At 38.1% G+C, this 20,578-nt stretch overlaps 1 protein-coding gene across 4 annotated transcripts in view; it reads left to right on the top strand.

Annotated features, from left to right (window-relative positions):
* Nucleotides 1-20,578, top strand: part of ctnna2 (catenin (cadherin-associated protein), alpha 2) — a 281,855-nt gene that overhangs the window by 173,793 nt on the left and 87,484 nt on the right. The gene's annotated exons all lie outside the window — the stretch shown is intronic.

Here is a 20,578-nt window from a genome sequence, read left to right as displayed (position 1 = left end):
CCCTCCCTCCCGTCTCTCTTTTCAGTGGACACCAGATCCTTGGCAGGCTTACAATGTCTTAGTTCTCCTCAAGTGAAAGAGCCAGAAAGAGAAGGAATCCAAGTAGCTTTCAGCTAGATGGTAGGAAGTGCAAGTTCCCCTGTCTGCATACATGAGCTCTGTCTCTTTTGCTCCTCCGCAGTCCTCTGCTGCAATGATCAGAGGGAAGGAGAGACAACCACAGAAAGAAAAAAAAGACCGAGGAAAAATCTTCTTAAATATATGTCTTGTTCTTTTCTCCTCCCCTTCCTGCTTAAGTTTTAGCAGATCTGTCAACACATATTATCATCCATCTCTAAAAGCAATCACTGACTTGTAAGGTTTAAATCCATTCAAGCGGGTGATCATGCTTTCAGTGACGGATGCAGAAAAAAAAAACAGGATTTAAAGAGGTGAACCCTGTTCACTGTTGTCTTGGGTAACAGTATTCCTTGTCATCTCAGTGGCTCATCTTGGTTTCGAAGCCGCTTGCATCCCCCGTGGCGTGCAGTTTTCTTTCACTCCCTTGCGCTCCCGGTGTTTTCTCAGCCGGCTGATATAGGCTGCTGAAGGCTGGTGCTGGTATGGCATGGACGGTAAATGTGGTAAGCAAAGGAGTACACAATCCCTTGCAGCAGAGCAGTACACTGACAGTGCATGCAGAAGCACCTTCTGTTCACTGAGTGTCGTAAGCCACTCACAATTCAGAGTGCTCGCTCTCTTTCCCTCACTCTCCTGCTCTCTTTCCCTTGATCGCTCACTCGCTTTTTCGTGCTGCTCTCTCTCTCTCTCTCTCTCTCTCTCTCTCTCTCTCTCTCTCTCTCTCTCTCTCCCTCTCGCTCTCCCTCTCTCTCTCCCCTCTCCCCTCCTCGCTTTTCTCTTGCTGTGTTTTTCTCTGTGCCTGAGACATTTACATATTCAGAATGGGATGGGCTTAAACCAGGAGCTTTAATGACCCCCCTCCCTCTTCGTCTTTCTCTCCCTCCTTCACTGACTGTAATGAATTGGGCCATATAACGTCTGCCTCCTTCGACGTTGCTATGAGAAAGCAGTTTTCTGATTTCATAGTTGCAAAAAACATTCATCCAGTGAACAAAAGGCTGTCATCTCTTAGTTCCACTATAACACAAAGAAGGATTTGCATGTATATTAAAAATATGTTGTTTTCATGAAGGACAAAACAAATAGTAAATTATATAAATAAAAATCACCATATGATCGCCACTATGTCCACACAACTAACAAAATGAAAAAAAAACATTTTCAGTCATGTTGATACAATTTAAATATTTTCATCATGTAATGGCTTTGAAGTTTAAATATGACTGTAACAAATTAATATATTTCTACTGATACACATTTTTGGCTCAACTATAGTGAGTCAAGAATGAAGGAGGACGTTTTTCATTTTATCAAACTGTCCTGTAGCCAGGCATTTAATGCCATTGTCAATTAGGGCTAAGCTATCCATTCTGAATACAGATATAATTGCTTGCCACATAATATTAGCATTAAGCTATAACATAAATATTCTTCTCACAAGGTCTGCTCTGGCCTTGCTTTTCTTTTTTTTGGAATCACTCCTAGCCTTGCCATCGTTTTCCCATTAATTTGCAAGAACGATGAGCTGTGACAGCGCCTTACATTCTTCATATCAGCCAAGTTTCGTACCATCTGTTCTTTTTTTCCCTCTAAGAGGTCAATATATTTTTACTGACAGATGCCATAACATTGACATCAGTTATCCTTGTTCATTTAGATTTTTTCTTCTTTAAGATAATTTAGATCTATCAAAACTCAGACTGAACATAATATTACCGTGCCTTATATGACTGGTGTAATATCAGAACCTGATGCATTATTCTCTCTTCTTCGGAACTAAGGTCTAAAACTCAGGTTACACTCGGGCTTGACAAAGTGAAGACAAAAGCCCAAGTTTATGCCATGTTTAAACAGATAACCCCATTACAGTTTACTGTAATGAACTGTAATGTGGTTGTTTTTGTTATAGCTGGTACTATCCATTAGCATTATATGTGGGATAGCTGTCTGAGGAAGGGTTTTCCAAAAATTCTACTTGAATTTACTATACAACCATATTTTATCCCAGCTCAGCTCTTCAGTCTTATGCATATGGAAGAGTGAACTATATAAAGTACTAAATCAGGAGAGTTACCCTCTGAATGCTGGGAAGAAGATTAGACGGTATTTCATTAAACAAAAGTAATCCCCACCCAGTGGTACAACCCATTACTACAACGTCACCACAGACCTGTCTGATTGTTACACTAGCAATATTTTAAGCTGTTTATCTAACTGAGCTTTATTGAAAAAAAGAATGAATATGAGCTAATATGTGGTGTCGATATATATATATATGTATATATATATATATGTATATGTATATATATATATATATGTATATATATATATATATATATGTATATATATATGTATATGTATATATATATATATATATGTATATATATATATATATATATGTATATATATATATATATATATATATGTATATATATATGTGTATATATGTATATATATATGTGTATATATGTATGTATATATATGTGTATATATATATGTATATATATATATGTGTATATATATATATGTATATATATGTATGTATATATATATATATATATGTATATATATAGATATGTATATATATAGATATATAGATATGTATATATATAGATATGTATATATATAGATATGTATGTATATATATATATCTATATATATATATAGATATGTATATATATATAGATATATAGATATGTATATATATATATATATATGTATATGTGTGTGTATATATATATATATATATATATATGTATATATATATGTATATGTATATATATATGTATATATATGTGTATGTGTGTGTGTGTATATATATATATATATATATATATATATATATATATATGATATCTGCACATGGATTTAGTGATTATAATACAGTTAACAACAACTATCTAGTTGATAAATGTATTATAATCACTAAATACATGTGCAGATATCATATTATCTCGAGCTGGTTCATATAATGCTTCAAGTATTGCCAAACGTTTTCTCGTGCAGCACACCAGACATGTTTTTTATGTCTCCAAATCTATTTGGACCCCATTTTTAAAGGCCGAGAAACCTGATTTACCTAACAGCCCTAAACTGTGTTATGACCCTTTCTGGCAATCAACAGCTTAACCTTGAATGCTACATTCACCACAAGGGACTTCACAATACTCACAACAAAAAATTCCTAATGTTTATGTGACAGTAAAATAACTGACAACGATTGCATTCATGGTCACTTTGTGGAAATCACATTTATTCCCACTTATACTTGGTTTATACACTGAAGTGGGTTTCCTCTTTTATGCCTCCGTTGCTCAGGAATGCCTAGAGGGGTTGTTTTTCACATTTTTTGCACAAACGTCCACCTGAACTCAAGGATGGTCAATGGTCAAAGGTGAAAATCGATGTGACCTCACGCCAGCCCGTTCTTTTAATATCATGGTAACGCCTTGAGCAAACATGTTCAAATGTTGCACAAATATCCATCTACTTTTAAAGATAAACTGATTGGATTTGAATGGTAAAAGGTCAAAGAACAAGGTCAATATCACCTCTCGTCTCAATCTCGTAAATGCAGTTTGTTAGGACCGCCTTGAGGGGATTTTGTTTAAATTGGCACACATGTCCACTTGCATTCAAGGTTGAACTGACTAGAATCTGGTGGTCAAACGTCACTGACCACAGAAAACATGTTTTTGGCCATAACCCACACATTTCCCACACATGTCTAATCGGATAACAATATTGTGTGATGGTATTTTGGACAGACAGTAAACTCCTACATTACTGGCTGGTGGGCGCGTACTACCGTGAGGCTGTATTTCTATTTCTTAAGAGATTTGAAGTTCATGAAATCAAACCTCTAATATGTATGCACACTTGAATAAACAACTTTTTTAATTGTATTTTATCTTAGACTGTAAAGTCTCCAGATCTGATCTAATATTTGAATTTCACCATAAACACAAAAGTATTCAGTGAATGTATGACAGCTACAAAGATATATTCAGCACCAAAGAAAAAGAAAGAAAACTTGTCCTTCACATGATCTGAACATCTTGAAGTTGGACTCCTCTCTGCTTCGCCTTTGCTATATTCCCTCTTAGCTGTAATGGATGACTACACCATCAGCTAATGACTTGGTGCACTATAATGACTTGACACAGCGAACAGGAGATGAGAGTATCCAGACCATCAGTTTTAAGACTTTAAGAGCTTTGGCTCTCTGCTTTGAAGTTAAGGTCAGCACAAGTGTGAGTGAAAGTGTGTGTCTGTGTATTTGTGGGTGCAACACACATGCCTACTGGCACACTCACATGAACACAGTCATATAAACAGATTCAGCAATAGTTCAGATTGATGGCTGATAAGGGTATGGATTAATTTTTTGATGAGATACCTTTGAGTAACCTTCATTTTTTACCTCTTAGCATAAATCATCAGCTTTTAGGTGAGGTTTTATGGTTGACAGTAACTCCATAAATATATATATATATATATATATATATATATATATATATATATATATATATATATTAGTGCTGTCATTTTAGCGCGTTGTTAACGGCGTTAACGCAAACCAATTTTAACGCCGTCAATTTTATTAACGCTGTTAACGCATTTTATTTGTCAACGCCAGATGTAGCTCAACCTGATATGGCTCAACCGGAAGCAAAACAATAGGCACGTCGTTTGCGCTTGGAAGCTAGGCTGTTACTGTTTGAAATGAATGAATGGTGAGCGCGGTACGGCAAAATGAATGATAAGACGCTAATGAATGGAAAGTTTACTTTCAAATAGTTATCAGATGGTTCCCTTGACAAAACCGAAGTGGTATAAGCCATTTGTCATGATTGTGAACTGAGCTATCATCGTAGCTATCCAGACTGAAATACCACTTGATGGCCAAGCACACAGCTGATGCTAACTCTGCGCTCCTCGTCATAGCCAGACAAGAATGAATGACTTCGGACAGAAACACCTGGGCACCACAACGAAGAACAAACTTACTGCAGCCAAAGCTAAATGGGGAATACTGCGTGTAGCCTGTTAACGTTGTGAAGGACGAGGATCTAGCTGATATAATACACATCACATCCAACGGCAGGACCTATGAAGCCTGACTGTTATGTTCACCTCTCTCTCTCTCTCTCTCTCTCTCTCTCTCTCTCTCTCTCTCTCTCTCCCTCAATCGCAATTCAATATTTTAATCGCTTGACAGCTATACCGTAAACCCATCAGGAAGTTAGCCATTAGCCAACTGTTTCAAGTCATTGTACTTTAACAAACTCCGCCTTGAGGTCTAACCCAATTTCAAATGCGGTCAACATAATCTTAAAAAGCAATGAAAAGTTATCAATCATCTCAAATGTTTTCAGAAAAAATTAAGACCTTATTAAATCAACTCAGTTTATTTTGTACAACCCCAAATCACAAATTATAAATTAGCCTCAGAGGGCTTTATAATCTGTACACATACGACATCCCGGTCCCGTGACCTCAGATAAGATTTAGGTAAAATTCCCCCAAAAAATAGAAAAAAAACTTTCACAGGGTTGCTCTCCCGAAGGCAGAAACCTTCGGGAGAGCAACAGAGGAGGATCCCTCTCCCCGGATAGACAGACGCAATAGATGCCATGTGTACAGAATGAACAACACAACAGAGTTAGAATGAATATGACAAATTAGTCATATAATGAGTATTAGGCATGGACCACGATCTAGATAACCAGGATCCATGTCAGCAGAAGGAGATAGAGAGGCGGGTTATCAGCAGGGCCGCCATGGCAGGAGGCAGGACCGGCTTGAGACACAGCGATCCATGGAAACTTAAGGCGAGAAAGCACAGAGGCTCCCGGGAAGAAATAGAGTTAGTATTGTGCATTGAAGAGACATGAATTCATCCAGAAAGAAAAGAGGAATGAGGTATCCTAAGATCCCCCAGCAGTCTGAGCCTAGAGCAGAACTTCTGAAAATTGGAGGGGAAATCTCTCTGACGGAATCACAGGGTGAGTTGCCCTCGTGAATCGCGAGGGGAGTTGTCTGACTCTCCCTCTGAAAAAAACTTCCTGAATCAAAGGTCGGAGTCAGCCCTAACTATAACCACTATCAAAGAGGAAGTCTTAAGTCTACTCTTAAATGAGGTGACCGTGTCTGCCCCCTGGACTAAAAGTGGAAGCTGGTTCCACAGAAGAGGAGGTTGATAACTGATGCTTCATTGTGGAGATTGAAAGGATTCGTTGAATGCGATGTGGCAGCATGGTGAATTTTGATCCTTTGCCATAACCAATTAACTAATGTAACTTGATGGTCAGATTATGGTCAGATCTTTTCCAAACTGCACAAGTTTGATGAGACTCCAGGCCTGAAGACATCTACAGGCCAATTGTTGATCATGGTCATATCACCAACTATTGGTCTCTATACTTAGTAGGTAAATCCGATCTACATAAAATTCCATACAAATGTATGATGTTCATAATGCCAATTTCTCACACACATTCAAAGTTCTATATTTAGTTATATGCTATAATTCTGGTTTTAAGCGTGTCAAAAGGGCTTCATAGCACCAGAAAGTTTTGTTTTATATATTTGAGTAACCCCTATTTCCATCTGGTTTTGTTGCGTGTATATTCAAACATGTGACATTTTTCAAAGTCTTGGAAAGCTTTTATGATACAATGTTCAGATGTTGTGTTGCATTGTCAGCACACTGAATTGATTTGATGTATCAAAAAAGACTCAAATTATCAGCATCCATGACTACAGACCCATTATTCTAATCATTTACTGAGATCAGAGAACGTCTGACTGTGTGAACCCAACAAAAGAAGGCAGATGATGACTAATTGGCCCGCTGCAGAGATAATTTTGATGGGCAGCTGAGAGAGGGTTCTGGTGGGAGTCGGTGCAGACACTTATGCCATAGAGTGGCTGTACGTGGTATGGTGAGAAAACAGCAATAGATAATTATGCATCTGCAATTGAGTGTGCCCTCCAGCAGATGGAGGTTTCTCTTAGTTTAAAAAGGTCACAAGTGGACAGAATTAACATTGCACTTATTCATTTCAGTTTTTTGGTACTTACATGACATAATCCTATTATATAATCAGCATTTTCGGACGAATTTAGTAGTGGAGGAAATGTACTCAAAGATCAATTGAGATAGCCACAGGCATTTTTAATTATAATCATCAAGGTCTTATCTCAGATATATATCAATTACAGTAAATCAAGAATGTGAAGACAGTAACCCAGTGAAGGTTTTTGTTAGTGTTCATCCTGTTCCGGTTTCCTTCACACAATACAAAAGAGATAGCTATCTTCCTATGAATTTGAAGGAGGTTATACAACAGTAACTGCATTTGTGGTAAACCAAACAGGAAAGCATACCATAATAATGTTCACTGGAGCATGTGACAGGGGAACATGGATATGACTATGGGTTACCACTCATTGAAGCATGTATTTTGTGATACAAAGTTTGCTTCGGTAAACACAGTCGACTTCTCAAACAGAAAAATCCATATAGTGTATCTTCATGATTATCCTATGTTTGAAGCTTTAGAGGTGGTTTGAAGTTTGGCTTAATGTATATGGATAGAGGTTTTATAAAGCAAGATTGATGACAAGCCTGGCAAAGCTTTCCATGGTGAAGTGAACATTAGTCTCTGCATATATAGTGTGTTTATCAAGTGCAAAAGAGAGAACCAAGAATCTGAAAAGACCAAAATGGGTAAAGTAAAGAAAGTGTGTATCATCTTCTGTAGGAAATAAACAGTGTACTAATAAATCTGGGGGTGGCTTTTGGAAGCAGCGTGATCTTAAATTGCTTCTAGTTTTATGTTTCTCTCCCACCAAAAACAGTAATGCGTTGCACTGTGTAAATTGGGCAGCCATCATAAAACAGTTTTCAACTTTCTTTATTCAACACAAGCTGGCCACATGTTTAAAACTTTTTTTTTCACCCCCCGCTTTATATTTGATGCCATCTTTCATATCAAAGACCCCTTGAGCTGTTTTTGCCTCTTCACCTTCTTTGATGCTCGATTTTCTCTTAGTTTGAACTGTAAAGCCCTCAGTGTTGCTTGGATAAAAGGCATTGCCACTTCAGAAACCTCCAATAAACAATTGCTGTGACCAACAATGGTGACCTTGGCATAAAGTATGACAATCACCGTGTCCATATTGCTGCTGCATAATGTTCAGTTGTCCTCTGCTTTCTGTATTTTATGTGTCTGAGAAATTCCTAACCACACAGGCCTTCTAAGATTTACACTAGTAATAACATTACTAGTACATAAGGAGGAACTGGAAATGGGGAAAATAATCTGAAACTATTTTGTGCTCTTCTTTCTCTTAAAACTCACATGACTTGATAACTCTTCTTTACATCCCATAATATTTAGTATTAATCAAGATTGTATTGCATTGAGTCAGTGATCATGTATCCACTAAAGCCTTTTGCTGTTGTTCTATGCATCTTAGTTCAAGGTTTGATGAATTGCTTGCGCCTTCATCAGTACCTTCCATTCCCCAGCTGTAGTAAGATGCGTGGTGTATTCTCTGGCCTCCATGTTGCCTTCAACCTGTTGTCCTTTTTGGTGTTTTGTCTCTTTTTTGTACCACTTTTCTCTGCAAACTCAACGCACTGTGGTATTCAAACTTTCCAGGTGGATGGCTGCATCTGAGATGCTGAAACCTCCATGTGTGGCACTCGCTATCTGCCCCATTGTAATGCTAGGCTAGAGAGTGTCTGAGCCTCTAAACCCTGTCTCCCCTCGGCGGTAGTGACATTGTTTTCTATTTGAGGGACCTAGCTTGTTGCATTGACTAGCATATGCTCTTCATAAAGTGTTTACTGAGTAAACAGTTGGTGTGCAAAAAAGTTGTTGATTTGAATAAAGGCAGTCAGCCGGGAATCTAACTTTGAGAATATTTGTTTCAATACATTGATCCGCATTATAGCTACAATGGCATATGACAAATCGATCGACAGTATCGAGTAAAGCTTAATCTCATGAAACACTGTCGGAGACAACCAGAGAGTGGAGCGGCAGCAGGTCCCTCATCATCTCCTCATAATGTCACCAGGGACATAAGACAAGGTGAGCTCATGAAGTGGCCACTAAAAGTTATTACAAGCAATCTTTTGACATTGAGGTGTCTCAGACCTCACAATAAAGACAGTTCAACTTTGGAGCAATACTTGGCCCATTTCCCTTGCAGGATACGTTTGGAATCAATAGATTCATTGCAATCTTTTATTTGAATTTGATTCCTATGCTTTTTATTCTTCACTATCAGGTGGTAAAATGATAAATTTAGATATTTACGATCACTTCAATATGGATCATCTTGTTCTAGGCACATTTAACAGGGTTTTTTTTTTTCAAGCTTTCCTAAGTTTTGATAATTTTACTTTGAAGCCTCAGCATTTTCTTGGAAAGCTTTTTTTGTTTTTGTTTCTGCAAATAAAAATGAATCAAGCGTAAGTCTTGTTCAGTAGTCTTGTATTATGCAGTTGTGAACATGCTCTTAATGAAGGGTTTGAAAATTAATGTTGTTTTTTTTTGCTTTGTCTTATAATTTTTGAAAGAATCATATTTAAAAATGAATAAAAAGAATGTTCTCTAAATCCTGATACTCCAATCTAACCTAATGTAATCATGTTAAAAGTATCAGTTTTGTAGATTATGGTGTGTTGCGAAAAGAAGGTTGAAATATCAAACTCGGCAGCCCTACGAACATATCACAGAATATATTTCATATTACTTGGTTGTGACATACAGTATGTTTATATGAACAGATCAATAGTGATAACCTTAGTAAACAGAGACAGATCATGGTGTCCAGTTGTTTGCTCAAATGTTTATAAAACAATTTTCAAAAATGCGCAAGACATGGATTAAGAGGTAAAGCGGCCCACAGAGACTTCTGATGTAAAGGACTAATAAGTGTGCGCTCCAATTAAGGGTCAGTGCTCGACTCCACTGTGTGCGTGTGTGTGTGTGTAATCTAAATGCTTATATACATAAAAACGAGTAGAATTCTTTACCGGCCACCATTGCTTTGGTTGTGTGGGTCTTTTTCATATATAATGTGTCATAACCTTTTTTCTTAATATTTCTTCATGTTCAGGCTCTAATTTGTTTGGCTTTAGAGACTACATCCAACAGTGCCCGAGACTCTGCTCTGTCTGCCAAAAGAACTTTATTCTGCTGTCAGATGACGCAGAAGTCCCACTGAGAGCCACCAAGCCCATTTTAAAAACCCAGCTCTCTGGAGCAGCATGCCCCCACTTTTGATGGTCCTACCCTGGCATATTGCCTCATCCACAGCCAAACAAGTCTCTACATCCTTCATGTGTCCACTAACCTCTCTCATGTTGGGATGAAGCAGAGCAAAATGCAGCGAACAGAGGAGTCTCTGATGCAAAAGGCTGAAACACTTGTAAATTTGTACTAGAATTACTTCTAAATGTATCCCTTGTGTCCATACTGCAAGTTAAGGTAATAACCATGGTTTAGAGCTTGGAATAAAACAATATTAGAGAGCAGTACAAAGGACAGATATGAAAAATGAAAAAAAAATAAACAAAATAAAAATATTAAAAAGGAGTTCAGATTCCATGAAAGACATAACAGATCTGTTATACTCCACTGCACCTTGTAATACACAAAATGTATCGACGCCTTGAACCGTAGCAATACACATGTAGTAAGACATAGTGTAGTGCTTTCCTTCAAACAAAGGTTGATTCATCCAGTAACGTTGCTCACAAGACTGCATCACTCAACCACAAATAGCACATATAATGGCCCTCTCAACTGCTGAATTGTAAGTAAATGTACTTGCAATTGTTTTTTTTTTTCTGACATACAGAATATGGATATACAGGAAACATGATACAGAACATGTCTAGGCATTTGTCAGCAGCCATAATATTGTTTCTATCAAAAAAGTAGTGTTTGTTAACAGGTAGTGGCATCCACCGGACCTCCTTTGGCTCATATCTCACCTTGATAGTAATAATTAGTTACATGGTGTTGGAAAACATGATGACACTAAAATTCATGAAAGTCACTTCAGGGGGTGACCCAGGTCTCCTAAATATGTCCTTTGACTTTGTAGTGAACCTTACAACATTCATAATTTCACATTCCAGAATCACTCCAAAACAAACTATATATATATATATATATATATATATATATATATATATATATATATATATATATATATATATATATATAGGGCTGTGGAATGATTACAATTTTGAATCAAATTAATCACAGGTTTCTGTAGATTAATCATGATTAATCACATGTTACCGATATTCTCGGTATATTTTTGTGAGAACATAAAGATTTATGATAAAAGACAGATATATACATTGTCATTTATACATTGGGGTGCTGTTGTACACAATGCAACTATAGGCTGTGAGGTGAACCCTGTTATTGTTTCATCCCGCTCCACAGTCAAGCATCTATGCGATCTTTAGCTCATAAAAAAAGAACGAGTTGTGCTAAACTGCCAAAAAAAAGTTTGTCAGTGATTATTCCAGTTGATTATTGATGCAGCGATGTTTTATGCCGAACTAGTTTCTTCAGAGCCTAACAGGATATTCGTCACGAGTGGAGGTGACAAGGTGCTCAGTGTTGCCAGATTGGTGATGGCGTCGTATCGTACCAAAGGCTCAAAATGGTTGTATTTGGAGGATAATTATTGTGCATCTGGCAACCCTGAGATCGGTCGATCAATGACAGTTCTCTCTACCGTCAGAGTTTGCGCGTGAAGGTGAAACGTCAGATACCGTTTCAAAACTTGTAAGAGCGTAATAACTAGTTAGTGAAAGACTCAGAGAAACACAAATATCCAATGAGGCAAAATCCCGGCCGTTTTTGGAATCCCTGCCAGATGCATTTTTTAGGTCCCGAAAAGAGGACAAGTCCGGGAAAAAGAGGACGTCTGCTCGCCAGGTAATTCTCAATAATCACAAAAGTCCAGTGATCCCCTGTCAGCACCATGTGTTCCGTAGCAGCCAAGTCATTTTTCGTTTCGTTCTTCCCAGCTTCATACAGCTCGTGGATTTTTGTTGTGATTGTGCATCGTTGCGGTGCTTTGATGCTCGGGTCCCTCGTTGCCACTCGCCAAACTTTGGTGAACCCCTCATCCTCAACAATATTAATTGGTCGACAGCTTATTGCAATCCATTCCGCAACTATGCTACTCAGCTTGCCACAGGCAGACTTAGTGAGGGGTCTACGTAGTTCAGTGAGGCTGGTTTGACGCATTACCCTTGAACGCCCCTCGCCGACCATCGCATGCTTCGCGTTGAGATGGTACTTAAGGCTGCTTGTGCGATGGTCAAACGTCAACGTCTTCCCGCAGAGTGAACATCTGACATCTACGTCTGACTGCATTAGAGCGGAATAAGTTGAATAGGTATATTAGAAGCTCATTCTGCGCATGCGTTCCAAAAAAAAAAAAAAAAAAGAATCCTGTAATTTAATCATAATGCATTAACACGTTATTTTTCACAGCTCTAATATATCTATCTGTCTGTCTGTCTGTCTGTCTGTCTGTCTGTCTGTCTGTCTGTCTGTCTGTCTGTCTGTCTGTCTATCTATAAGTATGTACTGTGATTTGCTTTGACAAAAAAGGATTTCCAGATTTCAGACGTGCAATATGAACAGCTCATTGCTTTTACTAACTAAAAGACAATGGTAATTGATGACAAAGTCATATTGCGTAATACAACTTTATCTCATTCTTGTCAATTAGCATCTCTTAATCATGACAAGATTGTCTACTAAGATCTCATCATTTCACATAACATTTGTTGAGAGACCTTCTTTATGAACTATGACATAATAAAACAAAAATTGCCTGATTATCTTTGACATTTGATAAAACAGGCCCATGATGACTTTAGTTTCTTCCTTGGTTTTACAAATTCAAAAATGTCATAAAGTGATGAAGTTGTAATGATGTGTTGCACATGCATTTAAATTGGTTAGACCTTTTAATTTAAAAAGCAGTCTGCAGACTACCAGTTCCAGATCCTAATCATGTATGACATATTAATCAATGTTCAAAATTGAACTATAGTAGATTACAGATCAAATATTGAATAATCACATGATAAATGTATTCCCAAATGGAATGCACTTCCTTAGACTCTTCCTGTCTGAAGAATGATATTCTCATTTTGCAGAAATATATGTCAGATGATGTACAACACCCCTTGAACCCAGAAAGCAACCACCATGTATGAGCTCATCAGCCCCATCATAGCTCTCTTGTCATGGAAATTCACCAAGAAATACTCACGTGGCTTTGACTATTACCTTCCATGGGAAGTGTCTACACAATGTTTATGAATGAGATATCTCAACAAATATGTGAAACTACTGAACGCCTTCCTCGCTCTTTATATAAACACTCTTGATAAACATCCTCAGACATGTTTGTTCCAAAGCCTGAGGTGTATGGTACTATTTTGTCCCAGTAAGGTATTATTGCTCCCAGCTCGTCAAACTAGCAAAGCAGTGTAAACACCCAGCCGTGTGCCCCAAGCTCCACGTCTGCCTGACGACAAGCTAAGAGATCGAAAATGCAGAGTTGTTTTAGAGTAAAATACCCTTGTTGTGTTCAAGGAATATGTCACCGGGTGTAACAGTACGGCTCTTCCATGTGTTTTAATTGGTTTTAGGTGACATGGAAGTTTGGTGGCACAGAGGCATATGCAACATCAGGTTCTGGCTACACGGGCAATATTTTGTAGGACAAATGCATTGCTGATGTTTTTCTCTCTTTCTGTCTCTTGAGGAGAATTGTTGATTAAATTGGAAAAAGCACAGACCTCACTCTTCACTCCATTCCCATAATAGATTAAACTTTTAAACCCTGTATAAGGTAAAATCATTCATAAACCTTTGAGCAAAAGGGGAACTAAATGCTTTAGTAAGTGGGAACAACAACATGTAAGGCGAGCTTAAATGTGTTTGCTGCTGCATCCAGTCCTTGTAACATCAAAGGTGATTGTTTCACAGATCAATTTGTCATGTCTCCACACAGTAACAGGACTAACTAAACACTGTTCCATAACGCATTAGATGTCAAGCTTTTAGAGCTTGTGAATAATGTATTATTAGTATTATGTTAAGTCTTACAAACGTAGAGCACAACTATTTTTCTTTTTGTATTTGTTTCATGTCACACCTCTCTTTTTATTACACCCGCAATGCAATACACAGTTGGTATGTCCTCTGGGTTCATAGGGGGAAGCACCGAGACACCTCTTCATACTGACCAAAGGGGTCGTTACAGTCGGTCTTTAATAATCCTCATGGGGTCTTCAGCTTCAGTCCAGGAAGACTAACTCCAGCCACTGAGCCATTGTGCCACAACGCAAAATAAGTTCAGGTGGAGGTTTTGTCTTTTGAGCTTTTCATTTACAGATCACAGTACTCCGAAAATAGAAAAGAAAAGACTAACATGATACCAGTTGGTGTACATCTGTCATGCAGATTGTTTTACTGGCAAGTTTGAATTGGGCTTTGGATTTAACATCCCGCTGCAATGCCTCCAGGGTATTTCAGTGGCTAGTGTGTCATAGTTGTTGGCAGGTGGTGTTTGTCTACTGTACATATGGAGCAAATGACACAAGTGCTGTTTTTGGGTCCACTAAGCTGTAGATGTTTCGCTAAAAATGTGCAAGCACAATCCAGGACAAACTGACACAGGATGGAGTAACATACCAATTACAAGGAATAAAGGTGAATTTACCTCTCAGGCTGTTACAATTATAAAACACACATTTTCTTTTTACTCCATGTACAGTCAACATTACACACTACACATGCAGAAAAAAGTGCTGCCTTTTATAGTGTCCCTCATTTTATCAAATTTACGAACCATAAAATGAAACTGACCCCTTTGTTTAGCTCTATACTGGCTGAAGTTACAACCAAAATAAGTGTTCTATCATAACAAACTGTAGATTGACCTCAGGCACAATGTAAAGATAGCTTGTTAAGTATGGCAGATCTATGTGATGTGATGATGCATTTCCAAGGCCTACATAGCAGGAGTGAAAATACAAAATAAAAATTAAAAAAAAAACACACTATTTATCACATCATAAACCCATTGGATTTAAAACTGCACCCTTGATTAAAATGCAGCATACTGTCTCTAGCAGCAGACAATGGCAGCTAATTCCTCTGACGGGAGAACAATTCTCAGCCTCACGTCCTCTCTTTTCCATCTGTGTGTATATGTGTACATTTGGCTCAGTGTTTACTGCTTTGAAACATTTTTGCATAATTTACTCTCTCCACCCAAGTAATTTCAAACCTAGAAATCTAGAGTCCATTCAAAGCACTTTTTGTTTACAAAGTCATGAACTTGTTGACAAACTGCCAATCCCCTGCACTGTGGTTGGTGCTATCGTAAAATGATGTGTAGCTAAGGAGCATCAATTCAGAGGAATTATTTCAATCTTCAGATCCTGTATGCTCCTCTTGAAAAGATTCCAAAACCATCACTGAACTTTTTTAAATTTATGTTTCACTCAATGTCAATGTTCTGTCCGACACTATAGAGCCTCTCAACTGCCCAGCTATTTTTTTTTAGCTTGGTTTGTAATGTGGATTGCATTATTTAGGGGAGACAAGGGTGGTTATATATGTCCTCAGTCTTTTTCTTATCCTGAGTGATAAAGGACTGGCTACATTCTCTATTGGCATCACTCTTTTAAAGTTGTTAAGAACAGTCCTGGAAATGGACATTATTCATCATGTCATTCTTCTATCAACTATTGCCTGTTCAGCTACCCACCTACACCAGAGCCCTGTCGACCAGATGGGCCATGCATAATTAAGACGATAACCCTCAGCAGAGACCTGACCCTGTCACAGCCTTTAAAATAAGGCAGGCCAGCCCAGGGGCACTCCTCACCCTCCTCGTGATCCCCACAAATTCCTGTTATTCTGCTCCTGGACTAACCAAACTGTTATTGCCACAGCTCACAGTGATATCACTTTGAGCTCTATTATTCATCATTATTATTATTATTATTATTATTATTTTAAATGTGTTTTATTTATTTCACTTCATTATCCCATACATGCAAGATATACATGATATACTGCAATTATGTTCTTTTCACACTTTGTAGCTATCAGTCGCATTATTTCTCAATCCCTGCACATTTGCTTGGAGAACACTGCCACTAAAGATGTTTATTCAGGAGATTTATACAAGGATTTTGTACAGTGACTTTTTGCAATTAATGCAATTAAAAACAACACCTTAAATTGCCACGAACACAGACACACACAGTACTCAACAAAAATAAATGAACATTAAAAAGGCATTCACAGAGGCATTGCAGGCCTATTGTTGGTGATTGCATGGAGTGTTCATCTAATTGTGTACATCCATTGCAAATGTGTTGTACATGGACAAAAGTGTGCATTCATAGCACATAAAGGTTTCAAGTCATATAAGTCCTAATATATGTGTATATATATATATATATATATATATATATATATATATATATATATATATATATATATATATATATATATATATATATATATATTATGAATTGACAGCAATTCTTTTTTGTATTGAAAAAAAATATTTAAATATGGAGATGCATTCAGTTATCATGGAAGCACTTGAAATGTCTTTATTGAGCAGAACAGATGATGGAACTCTCTCAATAACCATGGCAGATATTTTGCCATTTCCTTTTTGCCATATAGTATTATGGGCATTTTGTAGCACCAGGCATCCCATTTAATAGGCAAAGGGTTGCCAAACACACATGCATTAGGGACTGTAGTATGTACATAAGGACTTGTGCAGCATGTTCTTGTTTCCACAGCTGAATCAATTCATCAGCTTGTGATGAAATCAGTGCTCATTTAGATGCCGTACCACAGTTGAATAAATCAGACGTAGAGAGGTTTGTACGTCTCCCCCACTGCTTGAATCTGTACTGTTTTCCAAGACAGTGATACATAGGGGGATATCTACATGTCATTTCCTGAAAATATTGGTTGGGCTCAAACCGCAGTGACCATTGTAGGAATACATTTTATAAGTCAGCTTAAGGGAGAGAATAGATGTTCTTTGAAAAGACATCAATCCCCAAACACCCACCATGACAGTAAGTCCTATCCCATAATCCATCCTCACGCAGTGCACTTACATCATGTTCAGATATTCTGTGGCTTTACTGTTCCTCATTCCTCGTAACTAATAGCAGCAACAACTGTGTCAGTGGCTTGTGCTGCAGCGTGGCTGGACTGATAAAGCCCACATAAAAGGATAGTGGGAGACATGATCATCTCACCAGTTCAGCCAGCTCAAGCAGTCTTTGATGTTGGTGCACCCTGGATCATTACAGTAGGAGACTGTTGTTTAGCTCTGTACAGTATATTGTTGTTGTTTGTGTACACTGCGGTTGCCTCTTCGGTGGCCTTGGCCACAATAGGTGGTAGGTATGTTATTGTTATCATAAACATGTTTTTATTTGATCTTAAGCTGCCTACTTTTTGCTGCCAGATTTAAGGACTTTTTTTTTCCTTTTCCCAAACACCATAATCCCTGATTACAGCTACCTACACACAGCAACCCACCAAGGAGAGCAGCTTGAGTCATCATTATCCCAGTTTACAAAACCATGCATATCATTCTTTATGGCCCTGGCTGTCTATGACGACTACCACCTTCACATTGATAGCGAATGCCTGCAAGCTCTGGAAACTCGTTTGCTGGTCATATGTTTTGTTTAATTTGAGCCTATTAATTTTGTGTGCCCGTGCGGTGAACCAAATTAAACCACTGTGTCAGTGTCTCGATAACTGGTTTTCCACATCACCCCACACGTCCACATTACATCTCCTTTTTGAGAAGCAGTGTGGAACAGATGGAACAGTACCAAAATGTGTCAGCATCTAAAAGACTTTTTTTCTCGTCAGTCAGGTTTCTGGAGCTACTGCAATGCTGTGCTCTGTTGTATAGTTAAGAGGTCATATAGCAAGGGGTAGTTTTGACAGTTGAAAGCAATGACTGGAAAGAGACCATCAGGAAAGCAGGGATGGAGCTTAAGGCAAGTGTGAATGTAGATTATGTCTAGACACAAGTCAGTCTGTTCCCTTGTTGTTATGCCTCTGCACATTTTTACCCATTACATTTCTTCCTTAAATTCACTCATGAAGTTGATTTCAAATTAGGTCCTTATATTGACATTTGCACAAAATGTACCTTTGACATATTTTGATTGAAGTGAACATCACATAACAAATAAAAAATACAGAATTGATCGTATAATTTGACTCTCATCTCCCCCCGTATGCTGCATGAATACTTGTCGAGGTATGTTAGTGGAATTGTGTGATACACATTCCTTCTTTTTTGTAGCACCTTGTCATAAATTGTGAATATTGTTATGCTGTCATAGATACATCGGTATTGACATGGCAGCCACACTAGTCGATGTTAACAGCAGCATGTATGACCTATAGGATATTGATTGACACATCATGATGAAATACATGCATAGTTGAAGGGCTATGACATAGACACCCATGTAATTGTAAAGTACTTCAACCCTGACAGTCAACATTAATGTCTATTTTATATCCATTGTCTAGCATACGGACATCCCATTATTCAAAACATGTCATTGTCTGGACTGATCTACGGCAGAAATGATGCAATGCACGAATGAGAAAATGCTATTGCAATGAGATTATGTCTCATGGTATTAGAAACAGGTCCTTGAATTGGATTGACCTTCAGCACTCCGTCTTTCAGATGCTCTCACCGTTCTGTTGCATTTGACTGATATTGAAGCTTTGCTCCTCTCAAAAACCGCACAAAGTACCAACAGACACACACGTCATGTTTGTGTATGCATGTGTAGGCAAGTGGGTGTGTGATACACTGACGTTTTTCAGCTCCGTGGTGAAACAAAAGTACATCAATGATACTCAAACTTTCTTCTCACCCCATTGACTCGCTTTTTCCCTCTCTTTGCCACATTTCTGCTCTCACAGATATCACACCACTCTCTTATTTTCTCACCCTCACTAACCTATTCTCAGCATCTCCCTCCCTCGCTTCTCTTCTCTCCTGCTGCCCTTCCTTCAGTCCCTCCCTCGCAAACTACTTGCTATTCAGTTCAGGGAGGCTGCAGGCAGCGTTGCTCTAGCTCCCCGTACTGCTTCTGCAGGACTAGACTTTTTTTTATCCCCTGCTCTCTCTCTTTCCGTCTGATAACCAGACATTTCCCCTCACTCCTTTTTCTATTCTCCTGAAACTATGCACCTAAAACCCTGGCTTACAACACACTTCATATTTAACACTCCTCTTTCTTTTCAGGCTTCTATTCCTAAACCCCTGCATGGCTGCATGACGTCCCCATTGCATGTAACGGCGTACATTGCGGATTTTCAGGAACACGTGAACCATGTATGGATCCGAAAATTAACCAGAGCACAATTTCTGCCCTTTGAGACAAATCGCTTTGTACATTTCTGACTGGCATTTTCAGACCTTTTTAACTATTTTGATGACTTGGATCTCAGAATTAAATGTATAGAATGGAAAGTACACCAACCTTTATTTATGTAATTCTTTTTAGACACCATATACAGTAAGACTTCAGTATCAAACACATTGTGTTCATCTTCAAGGGATGGTCTGAGTATTTTGTGGACTTCACAGCCCTCAAACAACCATTTTATATTCCAGGACTCCCACTCCAAGTTTCAGTCCCTGACATACTTTTACTTTTCAATAAAAAACTGAAATATGGAATTCATAGTTTACAACCTCCTGATGCCATTGCACTGTATATGACTAAGGGAGATGGATAATAAAGTCTTTATGGTGTAACCTCCACCTGTGTAAAAAGGCTGGATAAGGCCTGCATTTTTTTAGAAGCTTTTGGGAACATTTCAAATCCTGGTTTAGAATATGGCAGATATTAATTTAGAAAGGAACATTTTGCATTACTTGTCTCTGCATCAACACTTAATGTGGGATCCTCAAAACCTAAGTTCCTATATCATTGCAGTAAGAAAGATATAATCATACACTGCTTGAGAAAGTTCTAATTATGTCTGGCAATCAAACAAAGGGCACCGTGAGATGAGAGCGAGCAACTCTTCTTTACGTCTGTCTTTGTTTCTGTTTATTTTTTTGTTAGTTCGTGCCACCGCCTGTGTCACTGCTGCAGTTTCTTTCTTGTGCTTCCTCTCTCTGAACTGACTTTTCTCTTTTTGCATGTCCAGATGTACTTATCAGTGTTACATACTACGCTATCTTATCCAGTTTTCGTCCCTCAATGTTTGATAATGAAAAGGTCCATTGGGTAATGCAGATTGGCTCCAACCCCCAGCCGAAGTCTGACGATAACGTTATGTTA

This window comes from Clinocottus analis, unplaced genomic scaffold, assembly GCF_023055335.1.
Source record: "Clinocottus analis isolate CAN_PGR_092001 unplaced genomic scaffold, fCliAna1.0.p SCAF_22, whole genome shotgun sequence".
NCBI classification, from domain to species: Eukaryota; Metazoa; Chordata; class Actinopteri; order Perciformes; family Cottidae; genus Clinocottus; species Clinocottus analis.
The sequence above is the reverse complement of the archived record's forward strand: the minus strand, read 5'-3'. Positions and strand labels throughout refer to the sequence as shown.